Genomic DNA, 13,874 nt, shown 5'->3' with positions numbered 1-13,874 from the left:
CTGTCGGTTCCTTGCATTACAGTTGAAGGTAACAAAGGCTAAGCTAGCCCTATGGGCTACACAGCCCGACATTTCTAGGGGACTAGGAAAGTTAGGGCAAAGTGCTAGGTTGCACTGTGCTGCCAGAAACGGGGGGCGGATTTCCTCTCTGAGTCAGCACCGATCCCACGGACATCACTATGGGACGACGTGCGTCAGGCTGCCGTGCGCTTGGCTCAGAACAGGCTGCTCTTTCCTTTGAGTAAAGGTTGAGGCCAATGCCCCGGGTGGTGCTAGGAAGTGCTGAGCTGCTGGCAGGGGCCTTTTCGCCACAGCAGAGAAAATGTTTTCAGGATGATTAATCAGTTAAAATGTTTTCTGATACACTGTGGGAATGGGAGGTTGGGGGGAATATTTAGTTTTAAACAGTAAAAGCAAAGTCTATTTCAGCACATTCTTTCTTGGGATTAATTATTTGTGTTCCATCTTTCCAAGTGATTTTTTTTCAACACTTATAACTAGAGGTGAAACAGAAAAGCACTGTAAAAATTGGTGCATCTGAATGCTTCGTTGATCTTAGATTCATAGATATTAAGGTCAGAAGGGACCATTATGATCATCTAGTCTGACCTCCTGCACAATTCAGGCCACAGAATCTCACCCACCCACTCCTGCGATAAACCTCTCACCTATGTCTGAGCTACTGAAGTCCTCAAATCATAGTTTAAAGACTTCAAGGAGCAGAGAATCCTCCAGCAAGTGACCCGTGCCCCATGCTACAGAGGAAGGCGAAAAACCTCCAGGGCCTCTTCCAATCTGCCCTGGAGGAAAATTCCTTCCTGACCCCAAATATGGCGATCAGCTGAACCCTGAGCATGTGGGCAAGATTCACCAGCCAGATACCCAGGAAAGAATTCTCTGTAGTAACTCAGATCCCACCCCATCTAACATCCCATCAAAGGCCATTGGGCCTATTTACCATGAATATTTAAAGATCAATTAATTGCCAAAATCATGTTATCCCATCATACCATCTCCTCCATAAATTTATCGAGTTTAATCTTAAAGCCAGATAGGTCTTTTGCCCCCACTGCTTCCCTTGGAAGGCTATTCTAAAACTTTACTCCTCTGATGGTTAGAAACCTTCGTCTAATTTCAAGTCTAAACTTCCCAATGACCAGTTTATATCCATTTGTTCTTGTGTCCACATTGGTACTGAGCTTAAATAATTCCTCTCCCTCTCCGGTATTTATCTTGTACCATGGCAATGAAAGGGAAGGGGGGGGAAGGAGAGAGATTCTAGTCGGAACTTTTGAATTCCATTTTATGATTTCAAAGTGTGTTTTCCTTCTGCATCAGAATGAAACCGAGAGCTTTTGACATGTGTGTGAAACGGTTCCTCTCCTCCAGTGCGGTATTATTGGTCACCCTAGAGAGCTCAGCTCTGTCCCTACTGCCCAACAGCTTGGGTCACGTCTGGTACACGGGAGATGCGGGTTCCAATCACTCGATGGCCTGATTCGAAGCTGGGAGTTGAACTGGTCTTTCACATCCCATGCATGTAGCCTAACCACCAGGCTCAATAGTTGAAGAACCTCTCCCTAGTAATTCATTCTGCATTTTAGAAACCTCCATACTGTGACTAACACTCCACATTAATGATAGAAATAAAGAGAGTCTGAAACTGGAGCTAGGCTGTACCTGGGTTCTGAGTATTTACCTGTGCAGGATGGGCTATTGGCCCGTTGAATTGGTAAGACCCTGTACTCAGGAGCCAGACTCCAAATCCAAGCACAGCCACAGACCTTTTGTCAGATATTGGGCAATTCATTTCTTATATCCTCATAGCCTCAGTTTTCTATTTGTTGAATACCAGGACAATGCTTTCCTCTTCCACCAGGGTGCTGTGAATGCCCAGAGACCAGAGCCAGAAAGAATAAATAAGTGCTTAGCATGTGTCTGGTTGAAATTTGTGAAAGAAGCTTGACCTGCGACTATGAGTGATGTGTCTGATCTGTGGATAATCACCCATTTCTCTCAAGCGTGTGACGGATCAGCACTTTCAAGAGAGACTGAATAATTCTAATTATTTCCTTGAAAAGAAGAATTGACAAAACTTTTATTTTAAAAAATGCAGATGGAGAAAGGACTATTACACATAATTTTGCTAATCATAACAGATTGGTTCTTTCATTATTGTGGTGAGTTTTTTTTTCTTTTGCTTTACTTATATCTGTCCAGAACTGTGGCACAGATTGGGGAACAACATTACAGTACTACAACTAAAGGTTTCTCTCAGGGCGAGCTTCACGGTCTTGTTTCTGAGGCTGTAGATAAAGGGGTTGAGGAAAGGGTACAGTACGGTGTTCAACAGAGCCACCCCTTTGTTGACATCCAAGGAGGAACTTCCTGAAGGCCTGGCATACAACACAATGCAGCTTCCGTAGGCAATTGTCAAAGCTGTGAGATGGGAGCCACAGGTATCAAAAGCTTTCTGTCTGCCTGTGGCCAGTGGCATTTGTAGAATAGAGAAGAAGATGCTCATGTAAGACAACATTGTTAAACATAACTAAGTCAGTACTAAAGTTGACATCAAAATGGAGTCCACCCTCTTAACCGCACTGGTGTCAGTGCAGGAGAGCTGGAAAAGGGGAGAATTGTCACAGAAGAAATGGTTGATCACATTTGGCCCACAGAATCTCAGCTTCGAAATCAGGAGCATCCGTAAACTTATAACTGTGAAACTTCCCACCCATGAACCAAGAACCAGTTGGAAGCAAAGTCTCTGCTTCATGATGGTGGCATATTGCAAAGGGCGGCAGATGGCAACATAGCGATCAAAGGACATGACCACTAGGAGACAGAACTCTGTTGCACCCAAGGCGAAATAGAAGAAGGTCTGGGCCATGGAGCCGTGGAATGAAATGGTTTTGCTGAGTGACAGAAAGTTCAGCATTAGCTTAGGGCTCGTGACCGAGGTGAACCAGATTTCCAAGAAGGACAAATTGGCGATGAAAAAGTACATGGGAGAGTGGAGTCGGCGATCCACCCACACTATGAAAATGATGACCACGTTCCCCATTACTGTGATCAGGTAGATGAGGAGAAGAACCAGGAAGAGGAAAATCTTCAGTTTCTCACCAAGACTGGAAAATCCCAGTAGGATGAACACAGACACAGCCGTTTCATTCCTTTCCTGCATGTCCGACATCAGCCTTGGCTGTGGAAAGAGTAACTGTGAAAATAAGTGAATGCCATTTTCACAGATTCATACATTTTAAAGCCAGATGGAACCCTGGTGATCTTCTAGCCCCACTTCGTACAAAACATAAGATTTTACCTAGTAACTCCATTCCTTCCCTAACTTGTTGTCATAAGAACAGCCTAACTGGGTAAGACCAATGGTCCATCTAGCCCAGTATCCTGTCTTATGACAGTGGACAGTGCCAGGTGCCCCAGAGGAAATGAACAAAGCAGGGCAATTATCAGGTGATCCATCCCCTGTTGTCCACTCCCAGCATCTGGCAATCAGAGGCGCAGACAGCCAAAGCATGGTGTTGTATCCCTGACTATCTGCATTAATAACCCTTGATTGAGCTATCCTCCATGAACTTAGCTAATTCTTTTTTAACACAGTTATACATTTGGCCTTCACAGCATCCCCTGGCAATGAGTTCCACAGGTTGACTGTGCGTTGTGTGAAGAAGTATTTCCTTTTGTTTGTTTTAAACCTGTTGCCTATCAGTTTTATCAGGTGGCCCTTAGTTCTTGTGTTCTGAGAAGGGGTAAATAGCACTTCCTTATTCACTGTCTCCACACCAGTCTTGATTTTCTAGACCTCTCTCATATCCCCCCATAATCATCTCTTTTCCAAGCTGAAGAGTCCCAGTCTTATTAATCTCCCCTCATATGGAAGTTGTTCCATACACGTCATCATTTTTGTTACCTTTCTCTGTAACTTTTCCATTTCTAATATGGGGTGCCCAGAACTGCCCACAGTGTTCTACGTGTGGGCATAGTATGTATTTATTTTGTGGCATTATGTTATTTGCTATCGTATTATCTATCCTTTTGCTAATGTTTCCTAACATTGTTTGCTTTTTTGACTGCTGCTGCATATTGAGTAGATGTTTTCAGAGAACTATCCACACTGACTCCAAGATCTCTTTCTTGAGTGGGAACAGCTAATTTAGACCCCATCATTTTACATGTATAGTTGGGATTATGCTTTCCAATGTGCATTACTTTGCATTTCTCAACATTGAATTTCATCTGCCTTTTTGTTTCCCAATCACCCTGTTTTGTGAGATCCTTTTGTAACTCTCCTTTGCATTTAACTATCTTCTGTAACTTTGTCTCATCTGCAAACTTTTCCATCTTTGTGCACCAGCAGTCAAAAAAGCTAGCAGAATGTTAGGAACAGATAATAAGACAGTAAAATCATGATGCCACCATATAAATCCAAATAAATCCATAGTTTGCCCAAATCCCAAATATATATATTAGGCATGGGAAAGGTACAAAGAAGGGTAATGAAAATAATTAGGTGTAGGGAACAGTTTCCAAATGAGGAGAGATTAAAAGACTGGAACTCTTCATCTTGGGGAAGAGAGGACTATGGAGGGGTAGGTAGAGACCTATAAAATCACGAATGATCATCTTGTCTGACCTCTTGTATAACTTCTGCCATTGAACTTTCTCCAAATAATTCCTTCTGAACTAGAAACGAGGAAAACCATCCAGTCTTGGTTTAAACGTTACCAGGGATGGAGAATCAGCCACAACACTTCGTGACTTATTCAACTGGTTAATTTCCTTCATGATTAAAAAATGTGCACCCGAGCTGCAGCCTCGATTTTTCGAGCTTCAGCTCTCAGCCATTCGATCTACTTCTACTTTTGTCTGCTCGACTGGCCTATTTGTCCCCCATGGCTGTGATCCAGTAACCTAGAGTTCCTTGAGTCCGTTACTATAAGTAATCTTTCCCAAAGCTGCAGTCATTCTTGTGGCTCATCTCTGAACATTCCCCACTTTGTCAACATCCTTCTTCAACTGCGCACTCCAAAACAGGACACAGGACTCTACCACTGGTCGCACCAGTGCCAAATACAGAGAAAAAATAACATCTCTTCTCCTTTTAAGTATCCCCCTGATTTTACACTCAAGAATGGCATTAGACTTTTTGGTCACAGGTCCAAACTGGGAGCTCATGTTCCGGTGATTTTTCACCACGACCCTTGAGTCTTTTTCAAAGATGATTTTCCTTAAGACTTATCCTATAACATCTCACACAATGCAAGTTCAAGTTATTATAGTCCCATCCCCACACTTATGCTTGACCTGGAGTAATATTTTTAACGTTTCAAGTTGGTGAACTCTTAAAATAAAAAAATGTTCACAACACTATTATATTTACTATAAACCCCAGTATATTTACTGTAAAGAGTAAAATATTTATCAGTGATAACGATGATAAGCCTGTTTAATACAACTGCTACATTTGAGCTCAGAAACTTTTAAGCTTTTAATGACCTCTAATTTTATCAGGAAATTTTATTTTCTTTGCATCAGAATTATAATAAAAAACTCAGTGCCTCAAATTTACCCCCAATTGCCTCCCAGAGCACACAACTCATCAGTTGCCAAACAAAGATCTAATCTGCCCTCAACATCCCATAAACCATTTGATTGTATCTAATAATTTCACCATTTAGCCCACAACTTGTGGTTGAAGTAGAGGATATCTTCTAGAAAGACATCCAAACTCAGTGTAAAGACTTCACGTGATGGAATATCCACCACATCTCTAGGTAAATTGCCCCAATACTTAATAGCTCTCACCCTTAAAAATGTGCATCTTACTTCTTGTTTGAATGTGTCTAACTTCAGCTTCCAACCATGGGATATTTTTTTCTGCTAGATTAAGGAATCTTTTACTATCAGAAATCTTTTCCCCATGTAGGCGTTTGTACACCACAAAGTCATCTCTGAACCTTTTCTTCCATAATCTAAACATAGACTGAATTTCACTACTATATTCTGTTGCTCCACCACTCTGTATTCCTTGCTAAATTCTTTTTATACCCCTTTTGTAGAGCAGTGGCATAAATGCAGTAGCTAAAGTCCCACTTATATATATACCTTCTAGTGATAGACTCAAGGAAACTCAATCTATTCAGCTTGGCAAAGGGAAGTTTAAGAGCCTGGTGACTTGGTTAGAGTCCAAAGTACGGACATGAGGAGCAAATGGACTCTTCTATGTAGCAGAGAAACACATATCATGAGCCATTGGAAGGAAGTTGAAACAAGACAAATTCAAACTGGAAATAAGGTGTAAATTTTAACGGTGAGGATAATCAACCATGTAACAATTTACCAAGGGTTGTGGTGGATTCTTGATAACTGACCATTTTTAAATGAAGATTGGATTTTTTTTCCCTAAAAGTTCTGTTCCAGGAGTTTTTCCTGTGAAGTCCTTGGCCTGTGTTACACAGGATTTCAGACAAGATGATCAAAATGGTCCCTTCTGGCCTTCTAATCTACGAATTTATGAACTGTGGAACATCATAAAATAGGAATAGCGTACCTTCGTTACATTTCTTTACCTTTTCAGACTGGTTTCTAAATGATGCTGTCATTTAGAAATGAAATAACCACCTCTCTCTCTCTTTCGAGGAATTGCTTTCTCCGTCTCTGTGGCTCTTCCCAGCATGTTGCCTCTGTCCATCTGGGAAATAAACTTTGCCTTCAGCCACTCTTCAAATAAGGTTTTGAAAGTGTCATGACTTCACCTGAGCTCTGGCAGCGCCAGTGGGAAATTACCAGAGGCAAGAAATCTCATAGGACACCTTGAGATATGTGATCAAATTGAACACAAAAATTGTCATCTTTTTAATGGCTCCAATTTTCAGAAGAGCCTAAGGAAGTTATGCTCAGCGCTCCCAGGGGATTCAGGTGCTCAAATCCCTTAGGAATCTTTGAAAATCCTAAGGAAATCAGGGTGTGTTTGTGGGTGTAGCTGAGTGAATAATGTGACTTGCAATTAAAACAAATAAAAGTGTTTTGAGGTTGAACCAATTTTTTTTTCTTTTTTTGGTGAATGCAAAAGTAAACGCCCCCAAATGCTCGCGTGCCTTGTGACAGAGCTGAAACGCCTCGTTTCCGTTCTGACCATTGAAAATGTTTCTGTTTTTTTTAAATAAAAGTAAGAAAATTTTGAGACATTGTTTTGCTCAGAAAAACTGAAACATTTCAGGTGGAAAATGCTGCAGTGAAAATGTGGCTGACCCAATTCAGTGAAACCAGCATGAAACTTCCAAACCCTGTCAGTGTTGCTAAATCCGTATTTTCAGTCAAAAAGAGGTGAGCATCTGTACGTGTGTTATACCATGTTTCTGTGTGAATTTCTTGATATTGAGATGGGCCAGAATGACATTCTCTTTACCAAATCAAATGGAAAGGTTAGATTATTGTTCCAGTAGGGGATTGAGAGCCGTATTATCTTGGAGGCCACTACTAAAGAAGACGAGAGAATAGACTTCTATCCAAAGATAAGCAACACCAAGTCAGGACAACTGTATTACTGCAATAATAATTAAAGTTTATATGGCATCAGAGACTTACAGCAGGACATGCTTGCCTGAACAGTCATTACATACCAATAGCTATAATCTAGGAAGATTACAGGGTTCTACAATTTTTCTCTGAGTGATGAAATCTCAGGTATATATATTGGGCCCTGTTGCTGAGACTTTCCAAGCCACTATGGAGATCTGGACTCCTGATTCTGCAGTCTGCCAGAGGACTGGAGAAGGGTAAACATAGTAAAAACTTTATAAAGGGAAACAAGGTGGACCCAGGGAACCTAACTTAAATACCTGGAAAGATACTGGAACAAATGATTAAACAATAAATTTGTAAGCACCAAGAGGACAGTAGGATTATAAAGAATAGCCAGCATGAATTTGTCAAGAACAAATCATGCCAAACCAACCTAATTGCCTTCTTTGAGAGGGTTACTGGCTTAATAAATGGGGGGAGGCTGTAGAGGTGATTTATCTAGATTGCAATGCCTTTGACACAATCCCACATGGCAGTCTCATATGCAAGCGAGGGAAACGTGGTCTAGATGAAATTATTATCAGCTGGGTACAAAACTGGTTTAAAGACCATAGTAGATATGAATGGTTCATATCTAGTGGGGGTCCCACAGGCATCAGTCCTCGGTCCACTACTACTCAATATTTTAATTAATGCCTTGGATAACGGAGTTTGTGACAAAGTTCCTCCTCTGGTGAGGCCTCATCTGGAGTACTGTGTCCAGTTTTGGGCCCCACACTACAAGAAGGATGTGGATAAATTGGAGAGAGTCCAGCGAAGGGCAACAAAAATGATTAGGGGTCTAGAGCACATGACTTATGAGGAGAGGCTGAGGGAGCTGGGATTGTTTAGTCTGCAGAAGAGAAGAATGAGGGGGGATTTGATAGCTGCTTTCAACTACCTGAAAGGGGGTTCCAAAGAGGATGGCTCTAGACTGTTCTCAATGGTAGCAGATGACAGAACGAGGAGTAATGGTCTCAAGTTGCAATGGGGGAGGTTTAGATTGGATATTAGGAAAAACTTTTTCACTAAGAGGGTGGTGAAACACTGGAATGCGTTACCTAGGGAGCTGGTAGAATCTCCTTCCTTAGAGGTTTTTAAGGTCAGGCTTGACAAAGCCCTGGCTGGGATGATTTAACTGGGAATTGGTCCTGCTTCGAGCAGGGGGTTGGACTAGATGACCTTCTGGGGTCCCTTCCAACCCTGATATTCTATGATTCTATGATTCTACCTTGGTGGGTCTTGCACTTATTGATGGATTTGCTCACCTTTGAGCTTCACAGCAGCAATCAGTTTGGCTGTTTTCATGAACCCACAGTCCAGGTCAACTCCTCCTGTGTCTGACCAGGAGTTGGGAGGTTTGGGGGAACCCGGGCCCGCCCTCTACTCCGGGTCCCAGCCCAGGGCCCTGTGGCATGCAGCTGTCTAGAGTGCCTCCTGGAACAGCTGTGCGACAGCTACAACTCCCTGGGCTACTTCCCCATGGCCTCCTCCCAACACCTTCTTTATCCTCACCACAGGACCTTCCTCCTGGTGTCTAATAATGCTTGTACACCTCAGTCCTCCAACAGTCTGCATTCTCACCCTCAGCTCCCAGTGCCTCTTGCTCCCAGCTCCTCACACGCACACCACAAACTGAAGTGAGCTCCTTTTTAAATCCAGGTGCCCTGATTAGCCTGCCTTAATTGATTCTAGAAGCTTCTTGATTGGTTGCAGGTGTTCTAATCAGCCTGTCTGTCTTAATTGTCTCTAGAAGTTTCCTGATGGTTCTGGAACCTCCCCTGTTAGGAGACGGAATCGTTTCTTCGCTCGCTCCTGAGCTATCTGCTTTCCTTTCTTTCCTGAAGCCCCCTGGCCCAGATTTTTCACACTTTTCCTTTCGCTTAGTTTCCCCCCCCGCGTTTGGGCCGGACGCTTTGTTTTTTTGGTTTCGTTTTCTCCCGCTTTTCTGAGCTGCGTTAGTGTGCTGGCCGGTCGCCAGCACCCCCCCCCAGACGCCTGCTTTTGGACTTTGCTCTTTGCTTAATTGAAACCCCCAGAGGAGGGGGGGGGGAGGACTGCCGACCCGCTGTCCAGAGAGGGGAGTGGACGCCCCCAGACCCAGCCGTTTTGTTTTTTGCCTGGACTTTTTTCTTATCATTACAACATTCCTAGCTGCCGAGAGCCTTGGGACAGAGCCAACAGCTGCAACAGATGCCAGAGGCCGGAGAACTCGCCCGAGCAGTTATGAATCATCGTGGAGAGAGGCCGTAAGACTGAGGGATTTCCTTTGAATTATACCCTCGGGGGGGGGGAGTTGACTGCGTTCCAGCTGCGCCTGTAGCGGCACAGGGGTGTAGCAGGGAGCTACCCCCAGATCCACCGGTGCCCCCAACCCCCCCACCACTGCTACGACTATCACGGCCCCCGCTGCCTCGTCCCTGCTGGCACTCTGCCATCTGCCTTCGGATCCAGCTGTTTGCTTTGGACTTTGCCTTTCGGACCGGGCATAACAACCAACCAATCGAGACTCTTTGGACAATTGTGGTGGGTCGTCCTCACTCCACCCCCACCCCCCGGATTGTTTATCCCATAGTTTACCCCCACTACCGGACCCCGATTTTTGCCCCCCCCCCTTCTTCCGGTGTCTCCCTGTCTCTCCCTGCTTACAATGGCAGAGATGGAGAGACGCAAGGCCCCTCCAACGAAATTGGTTGTCCCTTCCCCATCTACCCCCCTGCCCACCCCTCAAGATCTCCCCACCGCCTCCATTGTTAGAACCCCTGCCCCCGCCCCCGCTGGGGCCTCGGCAGTGGGAGGCACCGGGGCAATTACTACTGCTGCTTTGGTTTTTGCCCCATTAGATTCTAGGAACCCCCCCCCAGTTAGACGGAAAGGTCGGGGCGGGCCGAAAGGAAAGGGCCCCGCTAATGCCGCTGGGCCCCCCATGGCAGAGGCCGCCCCCACCACTGTGGCCTCATCATCGATCGTGGCACCCCTCCCAGCTGTTCCCTCCACCAGCTCTGCGACCGTCCCTCCCCCGGCCCCCAGGACGTATGCCCGGGCGGCGGCAGGCTCCCCCTTGCCTGCCGCCTCCTCATCTCGCCCACCCACTACCTCCGCTACCATCACTAGCGCCCGGGGCCCTCTTCCCGCCCTGACCAGGAAGCACGGTGTCCGTTGCCTCCTGGTGCCCGCCTCGCCCCACGTGGAGGCATACGTGCAGGCGTTGGCGAAGGTGGTAGGACCCATGGCCATTGTGGCGGCCTCCAAGATGTATGGGAAGGTCGTTTTCTTTCTGGCTTCGGAGACTGCCGCCCAGGAGGCGGTGGAGAAGGGCCTAGTGGTAGGAGGGGTGTTTATCCCCCTAGAACCGCTAGAAGATCTGGGCGTTCGCCTCGTCCTCACCTCCGTTCCTCCCTTTTTACCTAATGTTGCCCTGTTACCCGCTCTTTCTGCCCTGGGAAAACTCGTCTCTGCTATCAGCCCTCTCCCGTTAGGCTGCAAGGACCCCGCCCTCCGTCACGTCCTCTCGTTCCGCCGGCAAGTGCAGATTTCACTGCCGGCGGGGGTGCGTGACGGAGAGGCGCTTGAGGGGTCCTTCCTAGTTCCCTACCAGGGAGCCCGCTATAGGGTCTTTTATTCCACCGGAGAGGCCCGGTGCTACCTCTGCCACTCGGCGGGGCATGTCCGCAGGGACTGCCCTTTGGCCCGGGGGAGAGGGGCACCTGAGACCCCCGAGACCCGGTGGGATATCGGCCCTGTTGTTGCCGACACCCCTGGCCACCCGGCACCTGAAACTACCCCTCCTCCCACCCGATCCAACGCTGCCCCCGTCCGGGCCCAAGAGGTACCTTTCCAACAACGCCCGGGCGACCACGGGAGTCCCGCTCTTGCTGTAACCACCTCGGCAGAGCCTCTGGAGGAGAGTGTGGCACAGCTATTACCAGGTGCAGGAGAGGGCTCGCCCCAAGGAGAACCCCCCGCCCCTCCTGCTGCCTCACCGCTATCCCCCCGAACCCCTGAACCTTTGCCTCCGCGCCCCGCTCCGCCCCCTGCTATTCAACCCCCAGATGACGCTATGGAGGGCTGGACTGTAGTCCAGGGGAAGCGAGGCAAGCGGAGGGCTCGAGCCCCGCTGCATCCATCTGACGCGGAAGCCCCCCGGAAGACCAGGAAGGGAGGTACTGACCTTGAGCCTCCCGCTTCGGCCACGAGTGAGATCCATTCGCTGGTGTCGGGAGGTGAAGATAGACTGGCATTGGAGGGAGGAATCCCCCCTCCGCGGGGGACCCTCCCCTCCGAAGCCCCGGAGGAAGCCCCTTCTAACCGGATACCACCTGAACTCCCTACGAACCCCGACGTGACCGTTGAGGCGGGCCCTAGCGGAGAGGCCCCCAGGGTAGTAGGAGTCGGCCTCTCCTCTGTGTATGCAGAGATTGAGGCCCTAGATTTGACCCCGGTCACCCAGGGAGGGGATGATTTACTGCCGGCCAGCCTCGTTTTAGGCAATCTCACCCCAGGCCCCCTTTCCCCATGTTCTCTCCCCCTGACTGCCTTTCCGGGTGCGCACCCCACGGAAAGTGGTTTACCACCTGATGCCATGGCTGCCACGACCACCCCGGAGCCAGCATCTAGCATTACTCGGAGCCCCCTCCCTTGCCCCTTAACCCCCGACCCTGCTCAGGAGGCACCTTCTTTTTGCTGCTCGCCTCCTGAAGCCCAGGGCCTTACCTCTGCCCCTGCCCCCACCCCTGTCCCGGTTCAATTTCCCTCCTCCTGCAAGGCTACTGCCGCCCCTGGGGTTATTTCTTTTCCGCCTTTTGCAGATTCCCCCCAGGGAGCAGTCTTTACGTTTTCTAGTTGCAACTCATCAGGAGTTGCGCTTTTCCCCCTGCCATCCCCGTCCACCCCAAGGCACGAGATGGATTTAATAACCCCAGCCTGTCAGACGTCCCGTCGGCGGTCCGCACCCTGCCTACACGCCCTAGCGGACCTCGAGGCTGTATTAAGAACCCCATCGGGGAGTACCCCGGAAACCGTAACCCCATCCCCCCATGAGCTGCGGCATGCACTACGGAAGTTCTTAGAGCACACCCGTGGTGCCCGCAATAGGGCACAGCTGGCTCTCCAGCGATGGGGGGACTTCGATCAACTCGTTCAGGCCGCAAGGGCCCTTATGAAGGAGGGCAGAGGGCAAGGGAGGCGCGGTGCCGCGGCCTACGAGCGGGCCCGCGGCTTCCGGAAAGATCTACTTACTTATGGGATGGGACACGGGTTGCTACGCGACCCGCCGGGGGCCATGAGCACCCCCACCACTGAGAACTCCCCACCCCCCCGGCCCTCCGCATGACACCTCTCATTATTGTAACCCTGAATACCAGGGGCTGTAGGATGGCTCTCCGCAGGTCCCAGGTGCTCTCCTACCTTCGGGAGGGGGGGTACTCTGTGGTTTTCCTGCAGGAAACCCACACGGACCCAACCGCCGAGGATAGGTGGCGGCTGGAGTGGGGGGACGGGGTATACTTCAGCCATTGCACGACCTGGCAAGCTGGAGTGGCGACCCTGTTCTCCCCCGCCCTGCGGCCCGAGGTGCTAGGGGTCACTGAGGTCGTACCGGGCCACTTGTTGCACCTCCGAGTTCGTCTGGAGGGGCTCGTGGTCAATCTTGTTAATATCTATGCCCCGCAAGTGAGTTCACAGCGGCCACAATTCTACCAGCAGGTGTCCGATTTTCTCGGCACCCTGGACTCGCACGAGTGCCTGATCCTGGGAGGGGACTTTAACACTACCCTCGAGGAGCGGGACCGCTCGGGGGCCGAGCCGAGCCCGGCCGCCGCGACCATTCTCCGAGATATAGTCGATTATCACTCCCTAGTGGACGTCTGGCGTGACCATCACCCAGATGACACTTCCACGTTTACCTTTGTCCGGGTGGAGGACCATCGGTCACACCGCTCTCGGTTAGACCGTATTTACCTATCCCGTTTCCATCTTTCACAGGCCCACTCCTCCACCGTTCGGCCGGCCCCTTTTTCCGACCATCATTTAGTTACCGTCACGGTCTCCCTCCGTGCGGAGGGACCGGGGCCGGCCTACTGGCACTTTAATAACAGCCTGCTGGAGGACGAGAGCTTTGTGATGTCCTTCCGGGAGTTTTGGCTGGCCTGGCGGGAGCAGTGGCGTGCCTTTCCCTCGGTGCGGCGCTGGTGGGATCTAGGGAAGGTGCGCGCCAAGCTCTTCTGCCGCAACTACACTCGGGGCGCCAGCCGACGGAGAAATGCAACGATAGAGCAGTTGGAACGGGAGGTCTTAGA

General features: G+C 48.7%; 1 pseudogene; it reads right to left on the bottom strand.

The window, feature by feature from the left end:
- Positions 1 to 1,878: 1,878 nt before the first annotated feature.
- Positions 1,879 to 3,190, bottom strand: LOC141997373 (olfactory receptor 6M1-like; annotated as a pseudogene).
- Positions 3,191 to 13,874: the final 10,684 nt, after the last annotated feature.

Source organism: Natator depressus, chromosome 13 (assembly GCF_965152275.1).
Source record: "Natator depressus isolate rNatDep1 chromosome 13, rNatDep2.hap1, whole genome shotgun sequence".
NCBI lineage: Eukaryota > Metazoa > Chordata > Testudines > Cheloniidae > Natator > Natator depressus.
The sequence above is the reverse complement of the archived record's forward strand: the minus strand, read 5'-3'. Positions and strand labels throughout refer to the sequence as shown.